General features: G+C 56.8%; 1 protein-coding gene across 3 annotated transcripts in view; it reads right to left on the bottom strand.

Moving 5' to 3' along the window:
- lpin1a (lipin 1a) overlaps positions 1 to 9,579 on the bottom strand; it is a 164,372-nt gene extending 154,793 nt beyond the window's left edge. For all 3 annotated transcript variants that reach the window (XM_072498798.1, XM_072498799.1, XM_072498801.1), the window contains exon 1: positions 8,932 to 9,579. The gene's annotated coding sequence lies outside the window, so the exon portion shown is untranslated. The remainder of the gene's footprint in view (positions 1 to 8,931) is intronic.
- Positions 9,580 to 10,795: the final 1,216 nt, after the last annotated feature.

Here is a 10,795-nt window from a genome sequence, read left to right as displayed (position 1 = left end):
CCCATATCCCCCCCCCCTCCCCCATATCCCCCCCCCCCTCCCCCATATCCCCCCCCCTCCCCCATATCCCCCCCCCTCCCCCATATCCCCCCTCCCCCATATCCCCCCTTCCCCCATATTCCCCATATCCCCAAGTGAATCCAGCCCTAACCTTAACCTCTGCAATGCACGCGCAACCGATGGCATGTATTCATATACCTGCCTAACACTGTTGCCTTTTACCCCTGCCACCCCCCACCCCCCCCCAGGAGAAGCGCGCACACAATAGGGAGCATGTGAGGACTGGAGGAGGGCCCGCTGATGAGAGGCCACTGACCGTACACGAGGAAAGGGCCCTGGAACTGGCTGGCGGACCTGAGGACCGGGAGGTTGCTGATGCAGAGGTCGGGGCCCCACGAGCAAGTGAGCCACCAACAGCCCGTCCCCATATCCCCCCTCCCCTATATCCCCCTCCCCCGTATCACCTGATCACTGCCTGATGTCTAACCATGCATGCTTCATTGTGTATCGCAGGACCAAACGTCCAGGCACCCATCCCCGCAGATGCACACCGCCCGCAGGATGCCCCTCGGAGACCACGGGAGACGGAGAGACCCGCACCCTCCAGCATGCGACGCCCGCAGGATGCCCCTCGGAGACCACGGGAGACGGAGAGACCCGGACCCTCCAGCATGCGACGCCCGCAGGATGCCCCTCGCACACCACGGGAGACGGAGAGACCTGGAGCAACAGGGAGATGACACCCCCGTCACGTGCGGGAGCGACCACCCAGCGATGAGGGGGGCAGCCACAGGCCCCCCGTCACATCCGAGCCAGGACACCACTACCCAGGACACCACTATCCAGGACACCCCTACCCGGGACACCACTACCCGGGACACCCCTACCCAGGACACCCCTACCCGGGAAGACGAAATACCGGACAGTGACTCAGAGTGGATGGGTGGAGACGAAACCCCACCCCAAAGTGCCATGGAGTCAGAGTGGGACGAAGAGCACGACACAACACCACTGCTGTCACCAACACCCTCCACCATCGCAGAAACACTCACCACGGTTGGGCACTTTAGTGATGAGGCGTCTGGTACACTCACTGGTGCGCACAACACAGCCGTCCCGGTACAGCAGGTGGAGGTAGGAGCAGCAGAGGGACCGGGCGGTCGGAGGCAGCCCAGGCCAAGCGAACATCTGCCGCCCAGATGGATCCCGGGTTCCTGCAGTTACCACACCCACACATAGATCCGATGCAACCACCGACACGGAGACGAGCGAATAGGGTGACGGGTGGCTTGCGGCGGCTGCGGTCGCAGGTGGAGGAGTCCACCCGCGTCCAGGAGCTGGGAGTGGTCCCGGTCATGCGTGCCACCCAGGCTGACACCGCACGGGTGGCGTCCGCGGTGGAGGCAATGGGTGCGACGGTGTCAGACATGGGGAACGGTTTGCGAGGCCTGGGGCCTTCCGTGCAGGCGGCGTCTGTGGCCCAGGAAATGGCTGCCCTCTCACAGGAGGCCATGAGCCAGTGCCAGCGCCAGATGGCAGAGGCACTCAACGCCATGGCCCAGTCTCAGCAGGCCATGGCCCAGTCTCAGCAGGCCATGGCCCAGTCTCAGCAGGCCATCGCTGAGGGCAATCGGCGCCAGTGGCCATGTGCGAGCTGGCATCGCACTGTCGCAGACAGGGTTCGACAACCCCCTGGGCTCCATGGCTGCAAACCTGCAGACCCCTGTCGATACCAGCACGGGCCTCCAGGACTGGCAGCGCCAGATGTCGGGGGCGCGTCGGATGGCCAGTCCGTTCGCATCCCCCACCCATGTAGAGGCCTGGGGGCCATCGGGCACCCCGAGGGAGGAGGAGGTGGTGTGGTCCGTCCCGGCTCCCTCTGTAGGGGAGGTCCCGGTACACCGCGACACCTCGGACTCCCCCCCCTTCCGTCCCAGGTGCATCGGGTGGGCAACGGGCAGGACAGGCTGGCAGCTCGCCATCCCAGTCGCCCGGGCCGCAGCCTGGCCCATCTAGGCCAGGACGCCCCAGGAAACGGCCGCCAAAGGGATCCAGTGTCAGAGGGCAGGAATCACAGGAGTCCACCTCCAGTTCTGCTGTACCGTCTGGGGAACCACGTAGACGTAGTCAAAGGGCCGTAAGGCCAAACAATTAGACACTGAGTAAGTTGGCACGGGTGCAGGGCACAGATGAGTTTTAGGGGCTAGGGCACGTGCATGAACTCCTTTGGTTATTAAAGTCAATGTTACACCTACCGAAGCTGCCTTTCTGCTCTGTCCAAAGTGTGCGGGCGTGTCATGTACGTTGAGCGCAAGTGTGTGTGTGACGGGTGGTCTTACCTCAGCCCCAGGTGAGTCTGCCCCCTTCCCCCTGGGCCGCCATCAACATCCCCCGGGCAGAGGACGGGACCGTACGCTGCAGTGTCACAGCCGCATGCAGGGATGGTCCGGGTGGATGGTGGTACTGTGGCCATGGGTCAGACATAGTCCAACGATGTAGAGCCAGGAGCTCATCGGAGGCGGGTTGTCATCATCCTCCATGGCCTGCGATAGACACGCGTCCACCCGCAACTGGGTGAGCCCGGCCCGTTGTGCCGCCGGTGGATCAGCAATTGGGGGTGGGGGGGTGGTGTGCATGCGGGTGGGGTGTGTGGGGGTGGATGGGTGGGGGGTGTGGGTGGTCGGCTGTTGTCATGGTGTGCGGTCTGTGGCCATACTACCCGATTCCCACGCCCATCTAGTCAGTGAAGCGGGCGTCTATCAGTCTGTCCCGTGCCCGCTGGGCCAGCCGGTAACGGTGGACAGCCACCCGCCTGTGTCTACCCCGTCTGCCCTGACCATTGCCCCCATCCCCCTCATCTGGGGAGGACTGGGCCTCTTCCTGCTGCTCCTCCACTCCGCCCTCCTCTGCCTGCGGCACATCGCCCCTCTGCTGGGCGATGTTGTGCAGGACGCAGCACACCACAATGATGCGGCCGACCCTATCTGACCGATACTGGAGGGCGCCCCCAGAGAGGTCCAGGCACCTGAAACGCATCTTCAGCACGCCAAAGCACCTCTCGATCACTCCCCTGGTCGCTACATGGGCATCATTGTAGCGGTTCTCCGCCTCATTGCATGGCCTCCGTATAGGCGTCATCAGCCACGATCACAATGGGTAGCCCCTGTCGCCCAGCAACCAGCCCCTCAGCCAGGGATGGCGTCCCTCGTACATGCCGGGGATGGATGACCGCGACAACACGAATGAGTCGTGTACACTGCCTGGGTGACGGGCGCAGACGTGCAGGATCATCATGCGGTGGTCGCAGACCACCTGTACGTTCATTGAATAGGTCCCCTTCCTATTAGTGAACACGGCCCTGTTCTCTGCAGGTGGCCGCACGGCGACGTGCATCCCATCGATCGCGCCCTGGACCATGGGGAACCCGGCCACGGCAGAGAAGCCCACGGCCCGGGCATCTTGGCTGGCCCGGTCCACGGGGAAGTGGATGTAGCGGTGCGCCATGGCAGAAAGGGCATCTGTCACTGCCCGGATGCACCGATGTCTGCGATATGCCGGACAGGTCCCCACTCGGTGCCTGGAATGACCCCGTTGCATAAAAGTTCAGGGCCACCGTAACCTTGACGGACACGGGGAGAGGGTGTCCCCCGCCAGTGCCACGCGGTGACAGGTGTGCCAGCAGGTGGCAGATGTGTGCCACGGTTTCCCGGCTCATCCGGAGTCTCCTCCTGCATTCCCGGTCCGTGAGGTCCTGGTATGACTGCCGGGGCCGGTACACACGGGGCGCCCTCGGGTGCCTCCGTTGCCGTGGGGCCGCAACGTCCTCCTCCCCCTCCTCGTCCTGTCGGTCAGGTGTCCCTCCAGCCTGGGCGGCTGCCGCCTGCCCCTCTGCGGCAGCCTGCGCCGCCTCTCTGGCACGCTCCTCCTCCTCCTCCTCCTCCTCCTCATCCAGGGCAACATAGACATGAGCGGCTGCCACCACGGCGGCCAACATCGCTGGATGGTCTGAAAACATGACGGCCTGGTGGGGGGGGGGGAGGGGAACGACGACATGTCATCATTGCCCATATCCCCTCCTCCCCCCCAGCCAGGTGGCATGGACCGCATGGGTCCAACTGTTGGAGGCTGGCACCTGGCCAGGTGGACCAACTCATTTGCCCTCCCATCACCCACCCCGGCACGGACCCCCTCCCCAACCCCCAACCTCCACCCCGGCACGGACCCCCCCCCCCAACCTCCACCCCGGCACGGACCCCCCCCCCCAACCTCCACCCCGGCACGGACCCCCCCCCCAACCTCCACCCCGGCACGGACCCCCTCCCCAACCTCCACCCCGGCACGGACCCCCTCCCCAACCTCCACCCCGGCACGGACCCCCTCCCCAACCTCCAACCCGGCACGGACCCCCTCCCCAACCTCCACCCCGGCACGGACCCCCTCCCCAACCTCCACCCCGGCACGGACCCCCTCCCCAACCTCCACCCCGGCACGGACCCCCTCCCCAACCTCCACCCCAGCACGGACCCCCTCCCGGCACTCCCCCGGAGCCCAGCCTACTCTAACCAGCCCCCCCCCCCCCGCCGCACACACTCACACACACAAGCCGAGACACACCTCTCCTCACGCAATCAGTCTGCGGCCACGCCATTTCCTGCCCAGAGCCAACCCCCCAGGCCGTCACTCACCTCCTCGCTCGTCGGCGTGAGCCTGGAGCACCGGGTCACGCCGATGAAAAGGAGGTTTGATTGACGTCGACGTGAACGGTCATCACATCGACGGGACTTCGGCCCATCCGGAAGGGAGAATATCGGCAGGCCGAAAATCGGCTGCCTTGCGCAGATCCGTGACATTCTCCGCGGCAGCGGCGCCATTAACGCCCCGCCGACTTTTCTCCCTTCGGAGACTTCGGCGGGGGCGGGGGCGGGATTCACGGCGGCCAACGGCCATTCTCCGACCCGGCGGGGAGTCGGAGAATGACGCCCCTTATGTTCTATTCCAAACTCTGGTGTCAGCCCCATGCCTGCTTCGGGCAAGTCCAACTTCTGCACACTACGTTGTGCCAGACAGGTCCTGGACGAGCATATTTTCCTGCTGACGCTGTGGAGAATTGGGCATGGGGATTCCGGTCGAGCCTTCATCCATCCTGCTATCAGTTTCAAGCCGGTCACCACCAGATTTTGCAATCCGCCTGTGCGGATACCAGCAGAAGATCCCGTGGGGAATTGGTGGGGGCATGGGAGAATCCTGCCCAACAATTGAGGTTGATACCTTTAATCAGAACTCCTGATGAAAGGTCATTGACCTGAAATATTGGCTCAGTTTCTCTCTGCACTGTTGCTGCCTGAGCTGTTGAGTATTTCCAGCATTTTCCGTATTTATTTTGGATTTCCAACAGCCACAGTATTTGGATTATGATTTGCTGCATTTAATATGTTCTATTGCCATGCTATCACACGGACGCTTTAACACGGGTTAATGTCCATTATCATTTTTTTTCTGATACAAGCTTGTTTACCCCCAAGAAATGAAGGGATATGGATTCAGTCTTGTAGCCCCTAGCAGAATTCTTGGTCTCAACCATACTACAATATGAAGTCATCCTGTTGAGTCCATCCACTTTCAGACAGCATGTGATTAAAGCGACAATCACCTCAGAATGGCTTCAAAATTGCCAAAAGCAGAATCCATCAACAGTGTCAAAAAGTCATAGAGTTTTATAGCAGAGGCCCTTCGTCCATCATGTCTGCATTGGCCATCAATATTGTTTGCCATGGGCCGGGATTCTCCGCCGGCGTGATTCTCCATTATGCCGGTGCCCGGGGGTTTCCCAACGGCGTGGGGCTGCCCCACAATGGGAAACCCCATTGACCGGCTGGTGTAACGGAGAATCCCGCCGGCCGGTGGGGGCAGAAATGTGGCGGGGCGGAGAATCCCGCTCATGGTGTTTCAAGTGCTCAACTAAACGCTTTTTAAAAAAATATATATTTATTAAAGATTTTTAACACTATTTTTCTCCCTTACAAACAATAACCCCCCCCCCGCCCCCCCCCCGTAACAAAAAAAACCGAGAAATCGCGCAGAGCAAGATATATACATGGCAAAATGATATATTTACACAGCTTTGTACACTGGCCCTCACCCGTACGTGCCAGTTTCCCCAACCCTTCATGTTATCTCTTGCTCATCCACCCTCCCAGGCAGTCCCCACTTCCCCCCCCCCCCTCCCCCCCCCCCCCTCCCAGGACATCCCCCCCCCCGCAAGGTTGCTGCTGCTGCTGACCGACCTTCCTCTAACGCTCCGCGAGATAGTGTAGGAACGGTTGCCACTGCCTGTAGAACCCCTGCGCAGACCCTCTCAAGGCAAACTTAATCCTCTCCAACTTTATGAACCCTGCCATATCATTTATCCAGGCCTCCAGGCTGGGGGGCTTCGCCTCCTTCCACATTAGCAAGATCCTTCGCCGGGCTACTAGGGACGCAAAGGCCAGAATGCCGGCCTCTTTCACCTCCTGCACTCCCGGTTCGTCCACTACTCCAAATATTGCTAGCCCCCAGCTTGGCTTGACCTGGACTTTCACCACCTGAGATATTGCTCCCGCCACTCCTCTCCAGAACCCCTCCAGTGCCGGGCATGACCAAAACATATGGGCATGGTTCGCCGGGCTCCCTGAGCATCTTCCACATCTGTCCTCTACCCCAAAGAACCTACTCAACCTCGCCCCCGTCAAGTGCGTTCTGTGGACCACCTTAAATTGTATCAGGCTGAGCCTAGCACACGAGGAGGAGGAATTAACCCTACCTAGGGCATCAGCCCACAGACCTTCCTCGATCTCCTTCCCCAGCTCCTCCTCCCATTTACCCTTCAACTCTTCTACCAGCGCTTCCCCCTCTTCTTTCAACTCCTGGTGTATTTCCGACACCTTGCCCTCCCCGACCCATACACCCAAGATCACCCTATCTTGAACTTCTTGTGCCGGGAGCAACGGGAATTCCCTCACCTGTCGCCTCACAAAAGCCCTCACCTGCATATATCTAAAGGCATTTCCCGGGGGTAACTCGAACTTCTCCTCCAGTGCCCCTAGGCTCGCAAACGTCCCATCGATGAACAGGTCCCCCATTCTTCCAATCCCCGCCCGATGCCAGCTCTGGAACTCCCCGTCCATCTTCCCCGGGACAAACCGGTGGTTACCCCTGATCGGGGACCACACCGATGCTCCCATTGCACCCCGGTGCCGTCTCCACTGGCCCCAGATCCTTAGCGTTGTCGCCACCACCGGGCTCGTGGTATACTTTTTCGGCGAGAGCGGCAGCGGTGCCGTCACCAACGCCCCCAGGCTCGTTCCTTTACAGGACGCCATCTCCATCCTCTTCCATGCCGCCCCCTCTCCCTCCATAACCCACTTGCGGATCATCGCCACATTTGCTGCCCAGTAGTAGCTCCCCAGGTTTGGCAGCGCCAACCCTCCTCAGTCCCTACTGCATTCCAGCAACCCTCTCCTTACTCTCAGGGTCTTATTCACCCACACAAACCCCATAATACTCCTGCCTACTCTCTTAAAAAAGGCCTTAGTGATCACGATGGAAAGGCACTGAAACACAAACAGAAACCTCGGAAGGTCCACCATTTTGACCAACTGCACTCTACCCGCCAGCGAGAGCGGTAACATGTCCCATCTTTTGAAATCCTCCTCCATTTGCTCCACCAACCTCGTCAGATTCAGTTTATGTAGGGTCCCCCAACTCCTGGCTATCTGGATCCCCAGATACCGAAAGCTCCCCTCCACCCTCCTCAGCGGTAGGTCCCCTATCCCTCTTTCTTGGTCCCCCGCCTGTAATACAAAGAGCTCACTCTTCCCTACATTGAGCTTATAGCCCGAAAACTCCCCAAACTCCCTTAGAGTCTGCATGACCTCCACCATCCCCTCCATTGGATCCGCCATGTACAGCAACAGGTCATCCGCATATAGCGACACCCGATGCTCTTCTCCCCCTCGGACCACCCCCCTCCATTTATTAGACTCCCTCAATGACATGGCCAATGGTTCGATCGCCAATGCGAACAACAGGGGGGACAGGGGGCACCCCTGCCTCGTCCCTCGGTACAGTCGAAAGTACTCCGACCTCCGCCGGTTCGTCACTGCACTCGCCATCGAGAACTAAACACTTTTTACCACCCTTTCAGACAGTGAACCTTCTCTGCTCTAAGGAAAACAAAAAACAACCCCAGCCTATCCAGCCTCCCTTCATAGCTGAAAGGCTCCATCCTGGTGCATTCTGCACCCATCATTATGGAAACAAGACATAGAAAAGGGTAGAGGTAAGAAAAGGGTAGAGGTAAGAAGTTAAGTGGCTATCACTTTTCCTGAGTCAGCAATGGACAACTGGACCCCTACACTGGGAGAGTCTACAATTCCTCATAGCTGCTTTTAAACTCACTTTACCCAAGGCTCTCTCTATCCGGGGTGATACAGGAGGTAGACATGAGGAAATAATTAAATATCCTAAGGTTTGGATCCTCAAAAGAGAAAAAAAAAGTTGCTGTTGAGGATTTACACATTAGTTTGGCAACATTGGGAATTTTTAAATTACTCCAGTGAAAAACTTCCTCTCCCTAAACAAACCAGATTAAGCTGTTCAATCTGGTATTATAAAAACTGTAATCGGATATTTTTCTGAGTGTAAAAACACTACTTTAAAAAGAAAGCTGGATGAACACAAACCCGTCTTCAATCGGTCACATTTTCTTGGTTGAAACCCTGGTGACCTGCTACTGCAAAGACTGCAGTGCTCCAGGCCTATTGCCATCGCAGCCCAAAACTAAACAACAAACCTCAAAGCATTTCAGAATTTAATTCATTTCCTAAATTAAACAAATCCGCCTTTGTTTATATAAACCCGTTGAACAGAACCACACACTGCCGCGTCTCTTACCTCTTAGCCTCTGGGTTTAAGTGTGAACAATAAAGTCGCAGCAGCCTATTCCCGTGATGTGGCACTGACGGCTGAATCTGCTCTTCTGATTCTCTAAAGCCGTTGCAGCAGCAACAAGCAGCTGACATCATTCCAGAGTAAAGCTCCAATAAACTCTCACAGCACCACCGTGACGCACCTCTCGGTGAAACCACGGCAGCATTATCTGGACTTTAAATGCTGTGTGATTATGGGCATTGGCTTCAGAGCTGCGGCCGTGAAATTTATGCAAGAAAGCATTGGCACGCAGATTCCACCCCCAATCCACCTCCCTCCAGGTCTGGTCCCGTCTTCCCCTGCTCAGGGTCGGTTTAAAAACAATAGCGGGAACGGCGTCAGGTTTTGCCGCTGACACTGAAGGGAGCAAAGGAGGGGGGTTTACAGCTTTCTCCCAATTCTAATTGTGATGGTGACACAGACCTCTTTGATTTAAGGCTCGGTGCCTGCAGGTGGATGACTATTGAAGGAAGTATTGCTGGGATGGAAATTCCCCGGTGTTCCTGTTACAGCCGTTTTCCCGCAGTGTGTGCTGACTGATGCATCAGGCCATAGGAACAAGCTGAGGTGATCTGCTCAGCCAATGGAGCAACATATCTGACACACCAGCGCTGCTGCAGCACTGAGCTGACTCCTTCGTGCATACACGCAACATAATATTTCAACGTCATTTCAAGGAACCTCTTATTGGTTCAACACCCAATTGTTTGTTTTCAAATAGGATCAGCTCTAGGGAGGAGATTTTTAACAAGCTCATCCCTGGCTGGGTTTCAAAATTAATTTTAATTTAATGAAGAACATCGAAATGATAATAAAAGCAAATGACTGCGGATGCTGGAATCTGAAACAAAAAGAGGGTCCCGGGTTCGATTCCTGGCTTGGGTCACTGTCTGTGCGGAGTCTGTACGTTCTCCCCGTGTCTGCGAGGGTTTCCTCCGGGTGCTCCGGTTTCCTGCCGCAAGTCCTGAAAGATGTGCTGTTAGGTAATTTGGACATTGCGAATTCTCCCTCCGTGTACCTGAACAGATGCCGGAGAGTGGCAACTAGGGGCTTTTCACAGTAGCTTCATTGCAGTGTTAATGTAAACCTACTTGTGACAATAAAGATTATTATTAAAAATACTGGACAATCTCAGCAGGTCTGACAGCATCTGCGGAGAGAGAAGGGAGCTAACGTTTCAAGTCTGGATACTCAAGTGATAATAGCACCTATTACATTTTTACTCAGTCTTAGACTTATTCAAAAAGTGAGACATTACAAATCTATTTAGTTCCTAACTCTACAACTCACCACTCATGTCAATAAGTGTCTTTTTATACTCTTTTAAAAAGAATGATAAACAACCCCTTAAAGGGACACTCCCAGGTTATTGTAATAAAAATTAACTTAAAGACTTCCGGTAGCGGCTATGAAGGAGTCAGTCGCACATTTGGTGGCTCCCGCTCAGGTCGTACTTTTGGACCTTTTCCCCCTATTTGCTACTGGACTTGAGTTGTAAAACTGATGACAGAGGCAATTGTGTACTGAATTCCCACATCGGTACAGGGTGAGAAAGACTAGAAGTGCTCGTAAAGGCAGAAACAGAAAGACAGAGAAGGCTTGGACTGAAGATGCAGCAGGAGAGAGCATGGCGGAGGACCGGACCTCTGGTTTGTCAACCCAGCGGTCAATGGAGCAGCTGATGCAAGTTATTCAGGAAGGCTTTGCTAAGCAGAAACGGGACTGCTTGGACCCGATAAAAGAGTCAATTGAGCGGCTGGAGCTTAGATTGGACGCCCAGGATCAGGTGATCCAGAAGGTAGAGAAGGCACTGGCTGAGCAGGAGGAA

Source organism: Scyliorhinus torazame, chromosome 4, assembly GCF_047496885.1.
Source record: "Scyliorhinus torazame isolate Kashiwa2021f chromosome 4, sScyTor2.1, whole genome shotgun sequence".
Lineage (NCBI taxonomy): Eukaryota > Metazoa > Chordata > Chondrichthyes > Carcharhiniformes > Scyliorhinidae > Scyliorhinus > Scyliorhinus torazame.
The sequence above is the reverse complement of the archived record's forward strand: the minus strand, read 5'-3'. Positions and strand labels throughout refer to the sequence as shown.